Source organism: Callithrix jacchus, chromosome 2, assembly GCF_049354715.1.
Source record: "Callithrix jacchus isolate 240 chromosome 2, calJac240_pri, whole genome shotgun sequence".
NCBI lineage: Eukaryota > Metazoa > Chordata > Mammalia > Primates > Cebidae > Callithrix > Callithrix jacchus.
The window spans coordinates 119,310,441-119,331,850 of record NC_133503.1 but is presented as its reverse complement, the minus strand read 5'-3'; the positions used below and the strand labels follow the sequence as shown (position 1 = coordinate 119,331,850).

General features: G+C 38.3%; 1 long non-coding RNA gene and 1 pseudogene across 2 annotated transcripts in view; one reads left to right on the top strand and one right to left on the bottom strand.

Annotated features, from left to right (window-relative positions):
* LOC118151471 (uncharacterized) overlaps window positions 1-21,410 on the top strand; it is a 231,346-nt gene that overhangs the window by 34,239 nt on the left and 175,697 nt on the right. The gene's annotated exons all lie outside the window — the stretch shown is intronic.
* On the bottom strand, window positions 2,237-2,796 carry LOC100396253 (enolase-phosphatase E1 pseudogene; annotated as a pseudogene).

Sequence of the window (21,410 nt, the reverse complement as noted above, 5' to 3'; positions counted from 1 at the left end):
AGTTTTGCTCTTGTTACCCAGGATGGAGTGCAATGGCGCGATCTCGGCTCGCTGCAACCTCTGCCTCCTGGGTTCAGGCAATTCTCCTGCCTCAGCCTCCTGAGTAGTTGGGATTACAGGCACACGCCACCATGCCCAGCTAATTTTTTGTATTTTTTTAGTAGAGACGGGGTTTCACATGTTGACCAGGATGGTCTTAATCTCTTGACCTCGTGGTCCACCCGCCTCGGCCTCCCAAAGTGCTGGGATTACAGGCTTGAGCCACCGCGCCCGGCCAGCTTAGACTTTTTTAAATGGTCTAAAGTTAGCCAGCCACCAAAAGCTTCTGGTGGCTTTAACATGAATAGCAGCGCAAAACTTCCTTTCCTTTCCTTTTGCCCTCCCCTCCCCCTCCCCCTCCCCCTCCCCCTCCCCCTCCCCCTCCCCCTCCCCCTCCCCCTTCCCCTCCCCCCTCCCCTCCCCCCTTCCCCTCCCCCTTCCCCTCCCCCCTCCCCTCCCCCCTTCCCCTCCCCCCTCCCCTCCCCCCTCCCCCCTCCCCCTTCCCCTCCCCCCTCCCCCTCCCCCTTCCCCTCCCCCTCCCCCTCCCCTCCCCTTTCCTCCCCTCCCTTCCCCTTCTCTCCCCTTCCCTCCGCTCCCCTTCCCTTCCCTTCCCTTCTTCCCTTTCTTTTTACTTGGTCTGGCTCTGTCTCCTAGGCTGGAGTGCAGTGGTATGGTTTTGGCTCACTGTAGCCTTCACCTCCCTGGACTCAGGTGATCCTCCCACCTCAGCCTTCTGAGTAGCTGAGACTACAGGCACTGGCCACCATGCCCAGCTATTTTTTGTATTTTTAGTGGAGATGGGGTTTTGCCATGTTGCCCAGGTTGGTCTTGAACTCCTGGTCTCAAAGCCATCCACCTGTCTTGGCCTCCCAAAGTGCTGGGATTATAGGCATGAGGCACCACGCCTAGCCTCAAAACATTTTTTATCTGTTAAAATTATATATATTTGTTTTAGAATATTTGGAAATGATAGAAATAACAAAACTGCCCCCTCCTGTAAAAATCCTACCTTGTACATTTCTGTGAATGGGTGTTTTTTTGTTAAACCATTTTTCCTTTTATTTTTTTATAAATTACATACGGGGATACTGTGAAGATGGTGACTGGAACATTTTTTGGTTCACTTCCACTCCCAGTTCCAGTCTATGTGCTCTTTCTTTCTTTCTTTCTTTCTTTCTTTCTTTCTTTCTTTCTTTCTTTCTTTCTTTCTTTCTTTCTTTCTTTCTTTCTTTTTAAAGAAGAAAATGCTTTTATAATCACAACATGAAATTAACATGACATCCTATTAGAATTAAACCAGGATAAATACTGCTGTTATAAAATTTACATTTTTCACATCCATTCCAGAGGAAAATCTTACATATTAGAGCTCATCTTAATCTTACGGAATGATTTCAGTAAAACTTTTAAAATAGTAAATAGCAATTAACATATCTCAAACTTTGCTAAATAGTTAGAAAGGCAACTATAAAATCTATAATGATTACACCTGGTGGGATTAGAACTGTTCTGTTGAGCATTATGAACCACGTCTCTGTCTTAGCTGTTAACATCAGTGCACCTTTTTCACTGGTAAGCAACTGCTTGCTGTGGGTGCCACAGTGATTACCCAAGTTTCTTCTTAAGTAAAAGACACTTGTTTGATCAAGACTCATTTAAATAAGTTTTCTTTCCCAATTTTACTCTTTTGAAGCAGAAAGAAATACTTCCATCTTTGCTAGATATAAGGAGGAAAATATGAAATACAGCTATTATAATCTTTTAAACACAAATGGGCAATGAATTATTATTAGAAATAAGTCTGAAATATTTCCTTTTTAAAATAACAAGGCTTCTGGATAATTTCTGAAAACTAGCTTTCCATTTTAGTACACAGCTTGAAAAACATAGCACATTAGATAGGTATTTAGTAGTTTCTTCTATTAACTACACTTTGCCCTCAGTAAGGGTTAGAATATGATTTCAAACAATTTCTACACATAAAGCATCTTTAAATAAGTTTTGTGTTCACTGAAGTGAGACTTCTTTCACTTATGTACCTGTGGAAGTTAATTTGAGCATACACACACATATATATACTTGCATACATATGTGTATGTATGTTTTTTAAGTAAGTTACTTTTACCATTAGAATAAACCTAGCCACTACCGGGACAACTCTGTGGGGAACTGTGATATCTGCCTTGGCAACCCTCCTCTAGGTTGAGGAAGGCAGGTATATTTCGCTGAAGGATGTGATGAGGCTGTAGTAAGTCTTATCATCTATCAATCCTGCGTTGCCCGGGTCTCACCACCACAGCTACGTGCACATCTGCTTCCTCGGCAGCACTGGCCTCTCGAGTAACATCTGTCAGAAACAAAATGTTGTTGGTTGAGCACCCAATGCTGCCTACAGTCTTTCGATAACTTTCACTCCACTTTGTGTCGAATCTTGGTATCAAAGTGACCATCAACAAGCTCAGAAGTATCTCCCGCTGAAGAATGCCCAAATAACAGTTTCTGTGCCTCTTCACTCCCTGAAGAATAGATGTACACCGTCATTCCGGCCTCTCTCCATTTCCTGACTGCTGGAACTACATCTGCAAAGAATCTGTTTCCTCAAAAGACTGACATCCTGCTGGCACCTCTCTTCTTCCCAGTATGTCTCCAGATACTCTTTTAACATTTTCTTCGATGTAAGGAAATAAAATGTCCTTCAATATCTAACAGGATCACTGTGACTGCGGCGGGCACGGAAAGCACGACCATTTCCCTTCCGGATGCTACTACCGGACTCGGCCTGCTGTTGGGGAGGGCGGAGGGCCCGGCACCGGCTGCAGCTGTGGCCCCGGGGCCCCCGGTACCGTCCTGGGCTTCCGACGGCCCAGCGCGATCTCGGAGCCAGCGACCAAGTGTAGCCTGCCACGCGTGGGGAGAGGACACCTCTGCACACCTGGAAATGGCACTGGAAAAGGCAGCTGCTCAGGAGCCCTGAACTCGTGAGCAGTACTGGGAAGGAACCCGAGACCACGTGGGCAGCCTATGTGCTTTTCTTAAAGCCAATTCAGAAAGAGTGCAGGTAAACTGTGAGGCCCCAGGGCTGGGAAGGCATAGGAGAACCAGAAAGCCACCGATCCAAGGGAGACTTTGGCCCCCTCAGGGAGAAAGTCAGTACAGGCTCAGCACAAGTATACTCAGTCTCCTTGGCTTCTAAAAAGTCAAGAAGGAGTTGAATGGGTTCGCTGAGTCTTCCCTACTGTTGAGGCTGGGAGATCTTTGAGGGGCGAGATAACAGGGTGGCTTCCTTCAGTTGCTGCAGGACGGCAATGGCTTTCTGCCTGCTCCTCCACTCGTCGCCTTGACACGATCTTTGCCTTGCATCCTGCAGGACCACTACCATACAGGGTTCTCCAGCAAACAGAAGTGAACCCGCTGAGCCAAAAGGAAAAATAACATCCTACTTAAATGGGGTCAGGAGCCAGAGGGGCTGATCCAGGAGAACAATCACAGAAATAGAGCTCCTGGGAGAAGAAAAAGGAAATCTTGAATTTAAAAATAATAAGAGCACCCAAGGAAATAAAAGTGTTGCAGGAGAGGCTCTCTGGAGCTAAAAAAAAAAAAAAAAAAAAAAAAAAAAAAAAAATTAAAATAAATAATTTAGTAGAGCAACAGATGCTATGCTCACTCTTGAAATCTGAAATAGTTTTCTAGAAATGAGGACCAAGACATTTCTTGAAGTACAGAGTAAAAATATAAAAAGATGGAAATCTGGGGACGATACTTAGGAAATATGTCCAGGAGGCCTAACATGTGAGTAATGGTAGTTCCAGAAGAAGAAAAAAAAGAAGTCAGATAATAATAAAACAAATAGGCAAGACAGGTTCCATAAAATAAAGACTGGGAGTGGTGGCTCATGCCTGTAATCCCAGCACATTAAGAGGCCAAGGCAGGCATATGGCTTGAGCCCAGGAGTTCAAGATCAGCCTGTGCAACATGGTGAGAACTTGTCTCTACAAAACATACAAAAATTAGCCAGGCATGGTGGTGCACACCTGTAGTCCTAGCTGTTCAGGAGGCTGAGGCAGGAGGATTGCTTGAGCTCTAGAGGCAGAGGTTGCAGTGAGCTGAGATTTGGCCATTGCATTTTAGCCTGGGTGACAGAGAGACCCTGCCTAAAAAAAAAAAAAGAAATAGAAAAAAAAGGTGCTTGCAGATGGTAATAGTTCACCAAATTCCAGGCTGGAGACTTGAAGAAAAACCTACTTAGTATATAATGATAAAATCCCTATTGCCAATTGTTAATAGAAAATGTTAGAAGACTTCAGATGGAAAGAACAAATCCTAGAAAGGAAAAAATTTTGGACTTGGTTATCAGTTCTCTAGTACCACTCAGGCAGCCAGAAGACAGTGGATGTTACTTCTTCAGTGTCTTAGATATATTGATCATACCAATTCATTTATTTCTCACAATAACCCTGTGAGGTAGGTTCATTTTTATCTACACTTGACCAGTGAGGAGACTGAGGCACAGAGATGTTATGTAATATGTCCAATGTCTCACGGCTAGGACGTGACAGAGCCAGGACTCAACAAAACTGATCTGGCTCCAGAGATCCCATACTCCATCATCACTCATCCTCTTAAATAGGGTATCACATTTGAGGAAAACACATGGGAGAAAAGTCTAACAAACAACAGAAGAACCAGAAGAGAGAAGAAATAAAGTGAGCAATGAACTCAAATTGTGGTGTGTGTTCTTGTCCCCTACTCTTCCTCAGCAGATTTTGCCATTGTGTAACAGTGTTCATTGACTGACACCACAGGTGGAAAAGGAAAAGGGAAAAAAAAAAATCTCAAATTGATTGTTTTAACCTCAAATGATTATAAGAAAGTGAAACATTTCTTAGGGGATCAGAGTTTTGTATTAAAATTTAAACTGATAAGTTGCTGAAAATAAAGCATAGACCTATTTTGTCAAGCTAATTTCTCATTCTTTTTGAAGATGTAAAGTTTCTCATAATTTATATATAACTTAAAGAAAAATTCAGATAATGAGTGATAAGAGGGAGATAAAGCTTTGCTCCTTTTAAGTTTTCAGCTGGCTGGAAAAGAATAGAGAGCTTGGAAACAGATGCTCACATATTAGAAATGTGATATATGACAGAGATGCTATAAAAATCAAGGAAAAAACAATGCATTATTAATAAATGATGCCAGGGCAATTCTTCACCCACATGGAAACAAATACAATTAGATTCTTACCTGACATCATACTAAAAAAATGTACTTTAGGTGTATAAAAGACTTCAGTGTGAAAGAACAGCTTTAAAATTTCTAGAAGAAAACTATGCCCTTAGAATAGTAATTAAAAAAAAAAGACACAAGATATAAAAAGCACCATAAAGCAAAAGAAAGCAAGCTGCATAGTGAGTACATACATGGATATTCCTATAATATTACTTCATGTGCATTAAGGACAAGCATTAAGAAGTAAATAGATGTGCTATAGATAGAGATATTTATAGTGCTTATTATTGGCTTTCAAAGAAATGATATTGCAAACATATAGAGGCACCTACAAAATTAGAAATAAAAGGTCTGACATGGTGGCTCGTGCCTGTAATCTCAGCACTTTGAGAAGGTGACTGGAGGATCACTTGAGCCTAGGCGTTGGAGACCAGCCTTGGAAACACAGTGAGACTTCCCCTCTGTAGTTGGGCAGTGGCTTGAGCCTGTGATCCCTGCTACTCCGAAGGCTGAGGTGGGAGGACTGCTTTAATCCAGGAAATCGAGGCTGCAATGAACTACGATTGTGCCACTACACTCCAGCCTGCCCAACAGCATGACACCGTCTCCAAAAACAATCTAATCATCAACTGAATAGAGAAACAGGTAAAGAGATGAAGAGGCAAAGGTGCTTAACCTCCCTTGTAATCAGGAAAAAGGAAATTAAAATCTTTATGCAACATCATTTCACACACAGACTGCATGAAATCAGAAAATTTCATAAAAGGTCGTGTTGGTGTGGAGGAGAAGAAAGATACTTGTAGTGAGAGGCTGTAGAGGGCAATGATGTGGAATTTAGAGAAAGTCTTGCATGTGCATATGAGGAGACTGGAACAAGATGGTGATGGCAGTGTTCATAATAAAACTATGGAAAAATATCTAATTGTTAAACAGTAGGGGAATGATAAAGTAAATTTTATGTGGTAGAAAATATGAATGAACCATAGTTATATGTATCAACTTGAGGCTAAATCTCAACTTTATCTTAAGTGAAACAATGAACATGGGAAAGGATACATGTAAAGTTTTAAAATGTGCTAGACAATATTGTATATTGGTTATGGATGATTACATATGTAGCAAAGTTACAACATGCATGATAATAATGACATTCATCAAATTGAGATAGCGTTTATCTCTGGGATTGGAAAAAAGATCTGATTAGTGTGTATGTGCCCAGGCTATTTTATTTTCTGTTTTATATTTAAAGCTTATGGGAAGTACTTAGATATCTCTTTCTTTCTTTCTTTTTGTTTTTGTGTTTTTGAGAAGTAGTTTCATTCTTGTCACCCAGGCTAGAGTGCAATGGGGTGACCTCAACTCACTGCAACTTCCACCTCCTGGGTTCAAGTGATTCTCCTGCTTCAGCCTCCGGGGTAGCTGGGATTACAGAAGCCTGCCACCACACCCAGCTAGGTTTTGTATTTTTAGTAGAGATGGGGTTTCACCATGCTAGCCAGGCTGGCCTTGAACTCCTGAGCTCTAGGATTATAGGCGTGAGCCATTGTGCCTGACCTAGATATTTCTACTATTATTCTCTGAATGTTTTGGTGAGCTTGAAGTATCTTACATTTAAAACAGATGGTAAATTTACTATTGTTATTGTTTAAAAACATATGGCAGTAAGCATTTTCCGAAATGATGCATAACATTATAATGAATTTGATTGGATGTTGGATTTTTTATTCATCTTAAAAAAGTGATGCCATCTGTTGATTTGCAGTGAAGAAGAATGCCCTGTATAAAAAAATATGCTTTATAAGTTAATTAATGTGAAAAAGCTTTTTTCCCCAGAAAAATAAAGTATTATTTTACTTCAATGAAAAGTGCTGTGATTTAGTTAGGTTGAAACTACTTGCAGATAAAATATGCTCTTAGTTTCAAATTTCCTTCTTTTTAAAAACATTTTTAAATTTTTTTGAGATGCAATCTCACTGTGTCATCCAGGCTGGAGTGTGTGGCATGATCTTGGCTCACTGCAACCTCTGCTTCTTGATAAATACTTGTAGCCTAAGCTAAATAATGCTTTCCTTCTTAAGAATTGCACAGGTACAAATAACTATTCATCTCATGCTTTAGTACATGGCTATTCCTAAGTATTTGTTTTCTTTTTTCTTTCTTTTTATTTTTCTTTTTATTTTGAGACAGAGTCTCGCTCTTTCGCCAGGTGCCAGGCTGGAGTGCACTGGCGCGATCTCGGCTCACTGCAATCTCCGCCTCCTGGATTCAAGCAATTCTCCTGCCTCAGCCTCCCGAGTAGCTGGGACTACAGGCACGCGCCACCATGCCCAGCTAATTTTTGTATTTTTTTAGTACAGACGGGGTTTCACCATGTTGGCCAGGATGGTGTCTCGATCTCTTGATGGAGATCCGCCCGCCTCGGCCTCCCAAAGAAGTATTTGTTTTCATATAGCTGCATGGTTAAATGGGTCACAATAAAAGTGAAAACAAAAGTCAGATTAGAGTTACATAAACAAGATCAGTTTACTGCATTCCCCAGGGTTCAAGTCTACGGGATGAGGGTTTTAAGTGATAGCCTCCAATCCATGGAGGATGTTGAAATACTTTTCTTTCTCATTGTTGAATTATAGCTTTGTTTATATAGCATTTTTTCAAGATCTAGGAAGCATTTTGATATGTTAGACATTTAAGAAATCTGTTTGTTATACAAACCATTGAAAACAAAACAAAACAACCTTTCCTCCAGTGGGAAAATAGGCTTATTTATGAGGGTTGAAAGTAGGCTTATTTATAAGGGTTCCTTTTGGTTTTCCTTCTAAAATGCCCCTCTCTTTTTTCCCTGTCTGCATCCTAATCTAGGTTCCAGTAACTTTCAGGGTTATATCAGGGTCATTCCAGAAGTTCTCACTTCTTCTAGGTTCCTTCTTCCAGCTCCACCCCCCAATTCTAGTCAGCTCTCTACTTAAAGGTGTACAGTAGTTATTTGTTGCCAACTGGATGAAATTATTAATCTCAATTTGGACTTTCCATTTCAGGTCAGTTATTCACAGAAGCTGGCTTGTGACAAAGTTTTTACTGGTCTACAGCAACATGATAAAGTTAGGGTTGTATAAAGCTAAAAATCCAAAATTAAAATTTCAATATTATTTTAGCTTTTTGTGATAAAATAGTCTTTCTTCATAAAATTGAGTTGATGGAAGAATTAAAAAAAATCTTCCTTGAGAAAAGTGAGTTGGTAACTTTGAGGACTTTTTTTTCCCCATTATGCACGTGGGCTCTCTCTCTCTCTCTCTCTCTCCCCCCCCTCCCCCACCCCCTCAAATGTTTGCTGGTCTGGGAAACTTAGTAAACATTTTGCAAAATTCTTCCTTAACAGCCTCATTTATTCCTACCTCTCTGTCTTTTCTCATAGTCATTTCTGTTTTTTCCAATGTCCTCCAGCTACTTCAATACAAATGTTGCAATTCTGGTGACACCCAGATAAAATCTCCTTGCTTTCAGTTAGTCTTCTTTAACTAACACCTTGTGCCTCCTCACTTATCTGCTTGAGCACTTACAAGAATATTGTCTGGCACTGGTTGTCATAAGAAGGTTTGTTTTCAAATATGTCTTTTCTCTCCAATCAGTTTAAATAACCTGTAAAAAGAAGTTTTTACATTTTCTTTAATCTTTTATCCTACACAGATTGAAAATACAAAGCAGATTTGGTAAGGACATAGAAACCCTTATAAAAAGTTTTGTATCATAGCCCCAAAACATTGTTATATGTGGGTATAATGATTTAATATTTATGAATTATGGCAACTCTTTGCCATCTATTTCCAGCTTTCTACTTTCTGGGTCCGCTGGTGTTTGGTGTATCCATGTGACTAGTTTTGTCCAAAGAGATGTCAATGAAAGTGATGTGTCACTTCCAGATGGAAGCTTTTTGAGCAAGTGTAAATTTACTGGCTCTTCTCTTATGTGCTATGGAAACTAGGAATATTTCGTTAGTGACTGACTCCTTAGCTTGGTCCCTAGAGTGAGTTTGATGTCGAGGAGCCCCAAATGACCTGCAGTGAAGTTGGAGTGTGAACTGAAAATAAACCTTTGTTTTTTAATTTTCTGAGGTTTTGGAAGTTGTAGATTATAACTGCATAACCTATCAGTATTGATATGTTTCATTTCTTAAAAAATGAAAATTTCCAAAATTGTTTTTATTTCTAACTTATTAATTTAAAATGTCATATCTCTATAATTTCAGTATATTCTATATCCTACATTTAAAAATAAAAAATAGAATGTTGAAAACTAAATCATTTCAATGAGATCAATGACAACTCTAAATCTTATAGTGTCATTCAGAAACGTGTAAAACATTAAAAAAATACACAGTACTGAAATTGGCAAGTTGAAAAGAAGACACATATGAAGGGTAAACTTCTTTGGAAAGAAACCGCTATGCATAGTACTTAAGAATGAAATTTCCGCTAGGCGCGGTGACGTGTGCCTGTAGTCCCAGCTATTCGGGAGGCTGAGGCTGGAGGAGCTCTTGAGTCCAGGAGTTCTGGACTGTAGTGCGCTATGCTGATCGGGTGTCCACACTAAGTTCGGCATCAATATGGTGACCTCCTGGGAGCAGGGACCACCAGGTTGCCTAAGGAGGGGTGAACCAGCCCAGGTCGGAAACGGAGCAGGTCAAAACTCCGGTGCTGATCAGTAGTGGGATTGCACCTGTGAATAGCCACTGCACTCCAGCCTGGGCAACATAGTGAGACCCTGTCTCTTAAAAAAAAAAAAAAAGAATAAAATCTCCATGTCTCATTAATACATGTGAAACAATTCTACTTTCTATCCCAAACCTTAATGATTCTAGAAAGCTGGTTTGAATCAGTTTTTACAGGGTTGTTTTTGAGAGCTGGGAGAAATCTTATTTAACACTTTTTTGTTGTTCATGGTTTAACATTTAATGAATAAATTCTTCACTAAGCTTATATGGTGAGGGTCTGGTGGTGAAAAGTACTTTTTCAAGTGGATAGATTAGAATGCGAACAGCAAAGTAAAAATCTGGTAGGGTCAGATAACGAAATCATGATCTGTAGGAAATTATTTCATATGATCCTTCACGATGGCTGTACATATAATAATAAAAGTCAATAAAGAAAATCTTTAGCTCTAAATTAACTTTAGTGCTTTGACTACCTGACACAAAAATAGTTGGGGGTTTGGCTCCATCTGCTGGCCAAATATCAACTTTTCAGATTCTCTTTTAAGACTTCAAGAAATGAATTACTCTGCACTTATTAATAAATTTATTTAAAATGTTGATTTCAAGAACTTGTGAACAAAAGTCAATGACAAGTTTCTGTTACACAACCTATCGTTATAGGAAAGATTTTAGTCTTGAGTGGGTTCTTTTATACTTGAACTTGATTTATTTATGAAAGCTTTATACACATAAATCTGCCATCTTTTTCTTAATACAAGAGAAGATTCTTTCCCCAAAAGAAATTAGACTTGTTCAATAAAATCTACATTTATTTTTTCACGATCTATGAAAGATTGCGCAAGGGGGGTGTGTGTATGTATGTACGTCTACGTGTACGTGCGTGTGTGAATATCAGCATTTCTTTTAAAAATGCAAGAGGAAGAGGCAAAGGAGCTGGTAGTGACATTGTTAATTGTCACTACCAGAACTGTGCTAGGTGCTTTCAGTGGAGGGTCTCAGTGAAGTTCCGCAACCATCTTTTCAATGGGAAGTGTTGTCCCAGCAGTCTAAGAGGTTAAGGATATAAAAGCTCAAGTTTTGTGAGAAAGTGGTTGATTTTAACAGAAAGATTACAGTAGCTCATGTTAAACTATGACAGAAAAACTGGATTAACAGATTTTTTTAGTTTTTTTTTCAGCTTTTCAGGATAAAAGTTTCCTGTGTCTCCTGAATAAAGTGCTTCTGTGATTGCTGTTGTGCCTTAAGTTGTATACTTCCTTGTTCTTTCCTTAGAGCTGCCTTTCACAATCCAGGAAGTAAGTCGATGGGGCACGGCCTGGGGTAAACAAAATGCTGAGGGAGGGAAGAGTTCATATTGATGGAATTTTTTAGTTACCTCCCTAGAAACTAGGGGAAACTTCTTTGCTTCTCTTCTTTGTACTAACAATTAAAAAAAATAAATTTCTTATTTTAGATTTAGGGGTAAATGTATATGTTTGTTATATGAGCATATTGTGTAGTGGTGGGGATTGGGCTTCTAGTGTACCCATTATCCAATAGTGAACATTGTACCTTACAGGTAACTTTTCAAACCTTGCTCCCCTCCTATCCTCCTTCCTTTTGGAGTCCCCAGTGTCTATTATTTCTATCTTTATGTCCATATGTACCCATTGTTTAGCTCTCACTTATAAGTCAGAATGTGTGACATTTGGTTTTCTGTTTTCTGAGATGACTCACTTGGTATAATGGCCTCCAGCTTCATCCATGTTGCTGCAAAGGACAAAATTTCATTCTTTTATGGCTGCTTTTAAGTAATTTTTTTTCCTCTTCTAGTGACTGAGTTTTATCATTGTTATTAGTTAAGTGGGTCTTTGGTTTAATTGTATTTTTAGGGTAATGTAAAACACAAGATTGCTTGTGTTCTGTCCTACTACACTTTTGTTTATTGCTGTATCCTCAATGTCCAAAAGAAGCATTATACGTATAGGTAGTAGACACTCGATGGATTTTGACAGAAAGAGACACACACACACACACACACACAGAGAGAGAGAGAGAGAGAGAGAAAGAGAGAGTGAAAGAGCGCACAAGACGGCAACAGGGGAGGAAGGAAAAAAAGGAGGGAAAAAGGCAAGAGGGGAAGGAGCTGCTTGGTAAAGGTGCAGTAGTTTCACCTACAGCATTGGGCATTGTGGAAGTGGAGGAAAGTTAACATATGCTGGAGGGTATTGTGCATCACTCACTGTTAAGCACTTTATAACTGTAATCTCATTAATCCCCAGACCAACCCACTGAGCTGGTTATTATTGTTTCCCTTTTCACAGTTGAGAAAATTGATCTCACTGTGGTTAAGTGATTTACTGAAGGTCATACAGCTCACAAGTGGCACAGTCAAGATTTAAATTTTTATCTCTCTGACTTATGACTTACAATTTAAAAGAGTTGTTCATTTATTCATTCAGCAAATATTCATTGAACAATGTAGCATCCTTCTCTGAAAATCTCAGACCCTGCAATCCTATATGCTAAATATTTCCCGCAGGTATTCCTATAGGCTAAGTACTCTCCCAAAGTATTTCTTTAGTCAAAATCTCTCCTCTGAACTCCAGATTCATATACCTAACATGCTTTTTTGACATTCCTACTTGGGCTTTTATACATACCTCAAGCTAATATATACCAGTCAAATTTTAGATTTTAGCCCCAGACTTTTTCCCTCAGTCTCCATTTTCTCTGCAAATTACACATAACCATCAATCCTATTATAATCAGAAAATTGGGAGTCAGCCTCAACCCTTATTTAAACTCTCTAATCATAACTTCATGTTCTCAAGCCTTTACATGACCTGCACCCGCTTTCGTCTCTGACCCCATTTCCATTCTGCCTGTATCTTTTGGTCATGCTGGCAGTTTTCAAAGCAGATTAAGCTCTTTCTCACAAGAGGGTTTTGCACTTGCTGTCGTCTTTTTGAATACTTCCTCTAGCTTTCCTCTCAGATCTCAGCTGAAATGAAACCTCCTCAGAAAAATTTGTTCCTGACAAACTATACTCAAAAGAACAAAATTTTCTAAGTCTCTCTTTATCATAGCACTCTACTAATTTTCTTCTTAGTACTTAGAAATGTCTATAATTGTTTTACTTAGTTTACTTGTTTTTTTTTTTTGAGACGGAGTTTTGCTCTTGTTGCCCAGGCTGGAGTGCAATGGTGCGATCTCTGCTCACCACAACATCCGCCTCCTGGGTTCAGGCAATTGTCCTGCCTCAGCCACCTGAGTAGCTGGGATTGCAGGCATGGGCCACCATGCCCAGCTAATTTTTGTGTGTGTATTTTTAGTAGAGACGGGGTTTCACCATGTTGACCAGGATGGTCTCGATCTCTTGACCTCGTGATCCACCCACCTTGGCCTCCCAAAGTGCTGGGATTACAGGCGTGAGCCACCGCGCCTGACCCTGTTTACTTGTTGGATCCTTTATATACTGTAGGTATATGTCTGGATCCTTTATATACTGTAGGTCTTATGAGTTCATCAAATTTATCTACTGTTTTTTTGTTTTCTGCTGTAAACCTGTGGCTTGGTACATAGAAGGTATTTGAGAAATATTGGTTTAATCAACAAGTATTTTTCAGCAGAATGTCTTGAAGCCTATCTGTGTATTCAGAATGCTTGCTCTAAGGCACATAATTATATCCATTCTACAAATAGGAAAGTTTTTGTGTCTATCTCCAGCATCTAGCAAGGAGTTTTTGCATCGTTGGTGTTCGATGACTGTTTTATAAATGAACGATGATCAGAGAGGTTAGGTTGGTCCCCTACAGTGTTAAGCGTAGGTTCTTTGGTACTCTGACCCTTTTACCTGCTATAGTGTTAGCATAAAGGAATGCTTTGAGGAGGAGACTTTATATTCTTCTGTAATCTACAGCATTACTTCCTTTCATCCTAGAAACCAATTCCAAGTAAATTTCAATCACAATCTATTTCTTTTTTGTTTTGTTTTTAGAGACAGGGTCCTATTCTGTTTTTCAGGCTGGAGCGCAGTGGCATGATCATAGCTCACTGCCGCCTCAAACTCCTGAGCACAAGCAGTACCCCTGCCTCAGCCTCCCAAGTAGCTAGGACTGCAGGTGCATGCCTTCATACTTGGCTCATTTTTTTTGTTTTGTTTTGTTTTGTTTTGTAGAGATGAGGACTCATTATGTTGCCTAGTCTGGTCTTGAATACCTGCCTTTAAGTAATCTTCCCACCTTGGCTTCTCAAAGTGTTGGGATTACTGGTATGAGCCACCCCATCTGACCCAAGTAAGTTTGCAATTTAAAGAAAAGTAGTCTGGGTGCAGTGGCTCCCAGTAGTCTGGGAGGCTGAGACGGGATGATTGCTTGAAGCCAGGAGTTAGAGACCAGCCTGGGCAACACAGCAAGACTCCCATCTCAAATTAAATAAATAAATAAAATAAGGAAAAAAATGTGTTTGTTATGCAAACAGCCCAAGGCAAAGAAGCCCCAGCTTCCAACAAGTTCACTGATATCCCTTTATAAAATGACATTCTGTAGTTGTCTTTTTTTTTTTTTTTTACTGCTTCTTGCAGAGCAGGGCTACCCTACAGGCAGTGTGCCCAGTGTAATCTGCAGTTTCTTTTTAAGATTGCATTACTTACACTTCACAGTCAATTTAAGTATGCAAATTAACACAGTGTACTTGAAAATCTTTGTCATATAGTCATTCTTTTTTTTTTTGAGACTGAACCTCACTCTATTGCCTAGGCTTGTGCAATGGTGAACTCTACCTCCCAGGTTTAAGCTATTCTTGTGCCTCAGCCTCCTGAGTAGCTGGAATTATAGGTACCTGCCACCATGCCCAACTAATTTTTTGTAGTTTTACAAAAACTCCTGACCTCAAGTGATCTGCCTGCCTCAACCTCCCAAAATACTGGGATTACAGGCATGAGCCACCATGCCTGGCCTCATTTTTGTTTTAATAGTCATCAGATAAAAGATTATTCTACCTTAAAAGAACATAAAAGAACAGGTTAATGAGATGGACTCTATCAGCTTTTAAATAAGTCTGAGATGATTTGTACCACTTGGATTTTCATATACATGTTCACTTCATTTAATAATTCATTAGTAACTCCAGCATATAGCAGTGAACTAACATGAAAATAAATTATTTTTTGAAACACTAGGGCTATTTTTGTGTTCAGTTGGTTATTAAATGTTCTCAGTATTCTTACAAATTGAATGTCATCTCCCTTGAGATTTTATAAGTATTTGGTAAATATCTTCATAGTCTAAAACAGGGATTGGCAAACTATGGCCCAAAGGCCAAATACAGTCTGTTTTTGCATGAGTGCAAAGTAAGAATAGTGTTTGCATTTTTAAATGGTTGAAAAAAAATCACAAGAAGAATAACATTTCTTAACACATGAAAATTCTATGAAATTCATATTTGTGTCTGTAAATCAAGTGTTGTGACACAGCTGTGCTCATTTATGTATCATCTATGGCTGCTTTTGTGTGGTAACTCCACAGTTGCATAGCTGTGACAGAGACTGTAATGGCCTGCAAAGCCTAACATATTTACTCTCCTGTCCTTGATAGAAAATGTTTGCTTACTCCTGCTTTAAAATGTCTCATATCAGAGACTGTCCATATGTCCTCAAGTCCTACCCCTTAGTGCAATGGTTTTGTTACTGCCTTAGGGCTTTCTTCGGGTCTGAGCACTTTGCCAGTGTTCTCAGCAGGTGGGAAGGGTCTACGAATCAACACTTTCAGGGAGCAGCCCTCAAACCATGAGAGCCACTGAATAAACTCCCCAGCTTTCTTGCCCCTTGGGCATGTTCTACACCAAGTCTGAGTCCCCCACAGTGGTAACTGCTTTGATAAAACACTCTTCACTGACTTCCCGCTCCGCCAGAGTCTCCTGAGATCTCCCAAATCAACAACTTGCATGAGAATCTTGGTTGCAGAGTGTGCTGCTGGGGGAAATACAAACTAAGACAAATGTGAATTATTCTCATATATATTATTTATGGTGTCACTTTGATGTATAAGTTACTCAGGTGTGATGAAAAATTTATAACCAAACATTTGTGCCATTTTTTTTTCTTACTACTACAGGAAAGACAGATTTTATTAATTGATAGTTTTATTTTATATGACATTTATCAGCCAAATTTATCCTGAAAGATGCAGTTTGATATTTTTCTCATATTTTGATCATAAATGCCTATTCCAGGAGAGTGATTCTTGAAGTATTGAATTAATCTTTCATATTGCAAAGTCTTTCATCTTTTGTAAAATTTATATTTTCTTGTTTTATACTAAAAACTTTTCTGCTACCTCCTCAGAAAACTTCTGTTCAAATTTTATTTTGCATCAATAATAGAGCGAATCAATCCTATCTAAGGGCAGCCAAGATAATTTTTTCATATGATAATTAACGGTAGGTTCAGGATATTAAAGAAGAAGTATTTCAGAATCTGTGGAAATGTTCATATTGTCTCTTTTTGTATCGCTTAGTTAAAATTAGTTAAATAGCATTAGACTACACCTCTGCCATTTATCCTTTGTCAAGACTGCACAGGTGTCTGTATCTTGAACATAACTTCAATATTATTACTTAAGTTACATCATATATTTTATCCATTTGCTTAGTGAACCTAATACGTGGTGTCCCTTGACCAGTACAAGGAGTAGAACAGATATTGAAGAGATTTCATTGAAAAAAACCCTGAGGAATAAAATATTTGATTTATTTTGGCCACATTAATGTTTTATTGTTTAAATAAATAAATAGACTGCCTCAAATTCCTTTCTCAGCTCATCATTCTATGTTTATATCTTATCATACATGGCTAAAAGAAACTAGTTAGCACTTTTAACATTTTGCCTAACAAATCTTGGCCAAATCTACCTGTTCATTAGGAATACTTTCTATTTTCCATGTTTTCGCAGATGATAGTGTTGCTGCTTCTGCATAACATGTCACCTTTTTCCAACCTCCAATAACAATTTCCTCAGTTCCAGTCTTGGCCAAACTCTTTGAGGCCTGTCCAGAGTTTACTAACACTATCCTAAGGGCTTTTTAGCTTTTGCTAATGGTCACTTTAAGGGCCTACACATTTTTGACACTAGCTGGTCCTAAAGTCAATGCCGTATGTTTTAGGTTTTGTTGTGAAAGCACTCCCACTTCCAAGTACCAAGTTCTGGTCCAGTTGGCTATTGGTACCTGACAAACTACCCCAAACCTCAATGGCTTGAAACAATGACCCTTATATTATAGCTTGCATTTTCAGGATCAAAATCTTGGACAAGGCTCAGATGGATGATTATTCTGTTTTATATAACACTGCAGAAGTCTCTCAATGCTATTTTATAAATGATCTGGTCTCTGAGGTCCACATTTACTTCAAAACATGTCTGAGGCCTCAGCTGGGTTGGCTGGGAGGCAGTACATAGCTGGTGCAGTCTACCTAAGTGTGTGTACCTTGCCTGCCCTGCGTGGAAGCCCCAGGGTAGCTGAAGTTCCTACATGGAGGTTCAGGGCTTGAACAGCAAGTGTTCCAGTTATTAAGGAAGGTGCATGGTCTTTTGTGATCTACTCTTGGATGCCATGTAGCATCACTTATGCAATATTGAATAAATCAGTCATAGTATTCGCAGATTCAAGTGGGAGGAACATCAACTCTACCTCTCAGACAGAACAGCAAAGAATCTATAGCCATCTTTAATCTACTGCAGACATACTTTTCGATGATTTCTTGGTATGGTTACATTGTTAATAAATCCTTGAGCCTCTTACAAAGAACTAGATTAATTTGTGTCATGTCAGCAAACAAAACAGAACAAATGCTTTTGGAGATTCATTCTAAATGGTTGAGGGCAGGCCACCTGCCATGGATCTATGAATTAGCAGTTATGGGAGGGAAGGAAAGATACTCATGGAATTAGAGAACAGTTTTAAGAGCATGATGAAGCACCCTGCCTTAGTCCCTGTTTGTTCCTTTTTCTCTCTGTGACCCGGAGCAAATGAATGTTTTTTTTTCTTTTTAAGCCTCAGTTCACTCTTGTCTACAGACAATAATAACAATAAAATAATAATAATAATAAAGCCCTTATAGGATTGCCTGAACAGTTCAGTTAATATACACGAAGCAGGAACAGTTTAGTTAATATACAAAAAGCAGTGTTTTCAATATTAAACTGAGAGTCACAGTAAGAAACATATTTTACAGTATCTGTATGTGCTAAATGAAACAAAAGTATCACAAAATAACCCTTATGCTTGCTAAGTGTGATAATGATACACTCTGATATTTTCTAATATAGTCTATTTTAAAAATGTATGTTGGTAAGACCCACTACTTTGTTTTCCCAACTGACCAACCCATCATAATTGCAGTTTGTTAAAAATTTATATAAATGAACTTTTCAATGTTGATTATGTGGATCCATTGCATCTTTATGTAAGGCCATTCATAAATGAGTGATACTAGGGCCGAGTCTAAAGGTTAGTAAACATGTCTTTATGGCCGTAGCTTTCAGTCAGCTTGGACCTCAGTTTTAAAGCAATTATTTCTCATTTTGTGACTTTAAAAATTCTATATGCATTCTACTTTTACTTCTAATACTTAAAAAGACTCAGCTAAAAAAAACTTTAAATAACTTTATTTTAGAAGAAAAATGTATCTCCTTTCCATAAATGGAAAAGCAGCACTTGCTATAATTGTAAAATACCTGCTAAATATATAATGAAGCATTATTAAATTCTCATTTAATACTCTTAGCTTAAGTCTGTCTCTTCATTCAAAAGCAGTATCAGTAAGTCATGAAGAGGTTCTGCAGGGACACTGGCATTGTCATCTCCTTGTAACTAGAAGAGAAAGAGAATTGAAGAGGGATTTCTTCCTCACTAGCCCCACATGTACCATCATATGATGGATCCCACTTTGGAACACTCCGCATAGCATTTGGGCCTAGCCCTCCTGTGAGCTTCATTATTATAGTCATATCAGATGGTTCATTATTTCTAGAATGACTCCTTTTCCCAACTTGGGTACTTTGTACAGCTTTTCCCTTTGAATTAAATCATAGCAAATTAAAATGCTTTCTTTTGCCCTTTCTAAAATGTACTTGTGTCTGCCAGCTGATTATAAACACACTGTAAAACAACTATTCTTAGCTTTGAACACACTTTGGAATTACTTGGGACCTTTAAAAACACTGATGCCTGGGTCTTAAACAGAAGTTTTTATTAATTTGTTTGAGGTGTGATCTGGACAGTAGGACTTTTAAAAGCTCCCCAGGTGATTCTAATATGCATCCAAGATTGAGAATTGCTGAGTGTAAGTAACATTTTACTATTGTCTATAATCAAAGAGAGTTTCAAAACATTTATTTTGTCTTGAACTCCTAAACATTTTTTCCAAAAGGAATTTTGTAAAGAACCAAATGCATGATAAAGAGGTATTTCTAGGTCTCTGTATTTCGGTAAACTATAAAATTTACAGTGAAAAAAATGCCTGTGGAGCTTTTTAACTTTGTAAAATCAAAGGATACAAATCAGAAACATCATAGCTATCATAAGAATGTATGAATGGATGCTTTCAATTTTCTATGGAAATATTGTTTTTATTTTGTGGTTTTAAAATCTAGCTTCGATATTATACTTTGGGGACTATTATCAAGTTCTTTAGTAAACTGTAGTTTATGATAGAACATAAAATTTTATAAGAATAAAATAACATGAAGGGCACAACTTACCCTATCACTTCTTTCAAGTGAACATGTGTGCAGCTGCCTACCTTACTACATGTAGCTTTAAATGTAGGGTATTCTGATTCATTACTGATATGGTTTGGCTGTGTCCCACACCCAAAATCTCATCTTGAATTATAATCTGCATAATTCCCAAATCCCTGTGTGTCAAGGGAGAGACCAGATGGAGGTAACTGAATTATGGGGGCAGCTTCTCCCATGCTGTTCTTGTGATAGTGAGTGAATTCTCACAAGATCTGATGGTTTTATAAGTGTTTGGTATTTCCTCCTGCATTATTTCTCCTTTCTGCTGCCTTGTGAAGAAGGTGTCTTGCTTTCCCTTTGGCCTTCTGGCATGACTGTGAGTTTCCTGAGGCTCTCCCAGCCATGTTGAACCATGAGTCAATCAAACTTCTTTCCTTTACAAATTACACAGTCTTGGGTAGTCCTTGATAGCAGTGTAAAATGGACTAATACAATTGCATTCACTCCCTCTGAGCAATGTCTTTTTAAAACTCGTTTTGGTTTATGTAAGAAGGGGTGTTTTTCTTGTTCAGCACCTGGGTATGAATTTAATTATTGAAAATAAATATGATCTAATGTTTCATTGAGCTTTATCAATAATCAGGTAATTTGGTTAGCACTGTTACCTAAAAAGGCCTGAAAGAAAGCAGAATCACAAAAATCAATGGCTCTGGTGAGGAGGAAATTATTGGCATATTCATGTGATTTACTTTATATAGAATATAATTAAAAGTAGGTATAGGTTTGCATGTTACTCTAAATGCTTCTGTATTTTGTGACTTGGTTCAGAAAAATGTTATAAAAAGAAAATAGCTACTTATGTATGTTCTACATATAAAATGTAGTTTCAAAACTATAAAGTGTGTGTAGGAATGGCTTTCTAGAGTGGGCCCACTCGCCAGGCAGCTTGATTTAAAGGTGCAAGACCATTTCGACGTAAACCTGTCCTTGGCTCTGAAAACATGTAGGCAACACAGAGAAACAAGGTTGGAATTGTATAGAGCCCAAAACTAGTTACATATAAAAGAAACTTAATGAGAAGTTTTCTCAAATTGGCAAACAACCCTAAAAATTTACTTGACATTACAAATTAGGTGTTGAAATAAAAAAACTTTTAAAATCTACCAGTAATAAAAAGTCTGTCAACCAGGCTAAAAGAAAGATTGGATTACTTTTCTATTCTCTTTCTAGATGTATGACCAAATTATTGCCATTTGAAAAGGTGATCAAAGAATATGCAAATAAAAAGATGGAAAAACATACTAAAAAGGTGTGTTATATATGTCAGCTTTTAAAAATTAGCAATTCATTATTTCTTTTTTCCACATTAAAATCACCATTCACTTTTATCCCCAATTTTTTAATTTGTAACTTTACATTCCATGCAAATGTGAACCTTCCCCCACCATTCTCACTGAAGCAGTTCACCTTACTGCACAGACTTTAAAAAGTCTCTTCCCATATTATAACTTCTTATGCCATCTCATTTCTTCATTTCTGCCTTTAAATCTTTGATTCTGCTGATTGCTGATCACATCACAGGTAAATGTCTAGGTTTATGCTATTTGCTGATGAGTGTTTCATTCCTAGCACTTGAGCCCCTAACATGTGAATGGCTTTTTGTGTTCTTTTTTTTTTTTTTTTTATTGAGACGGAGTTTCGCTGTTGTTACCCAGGCT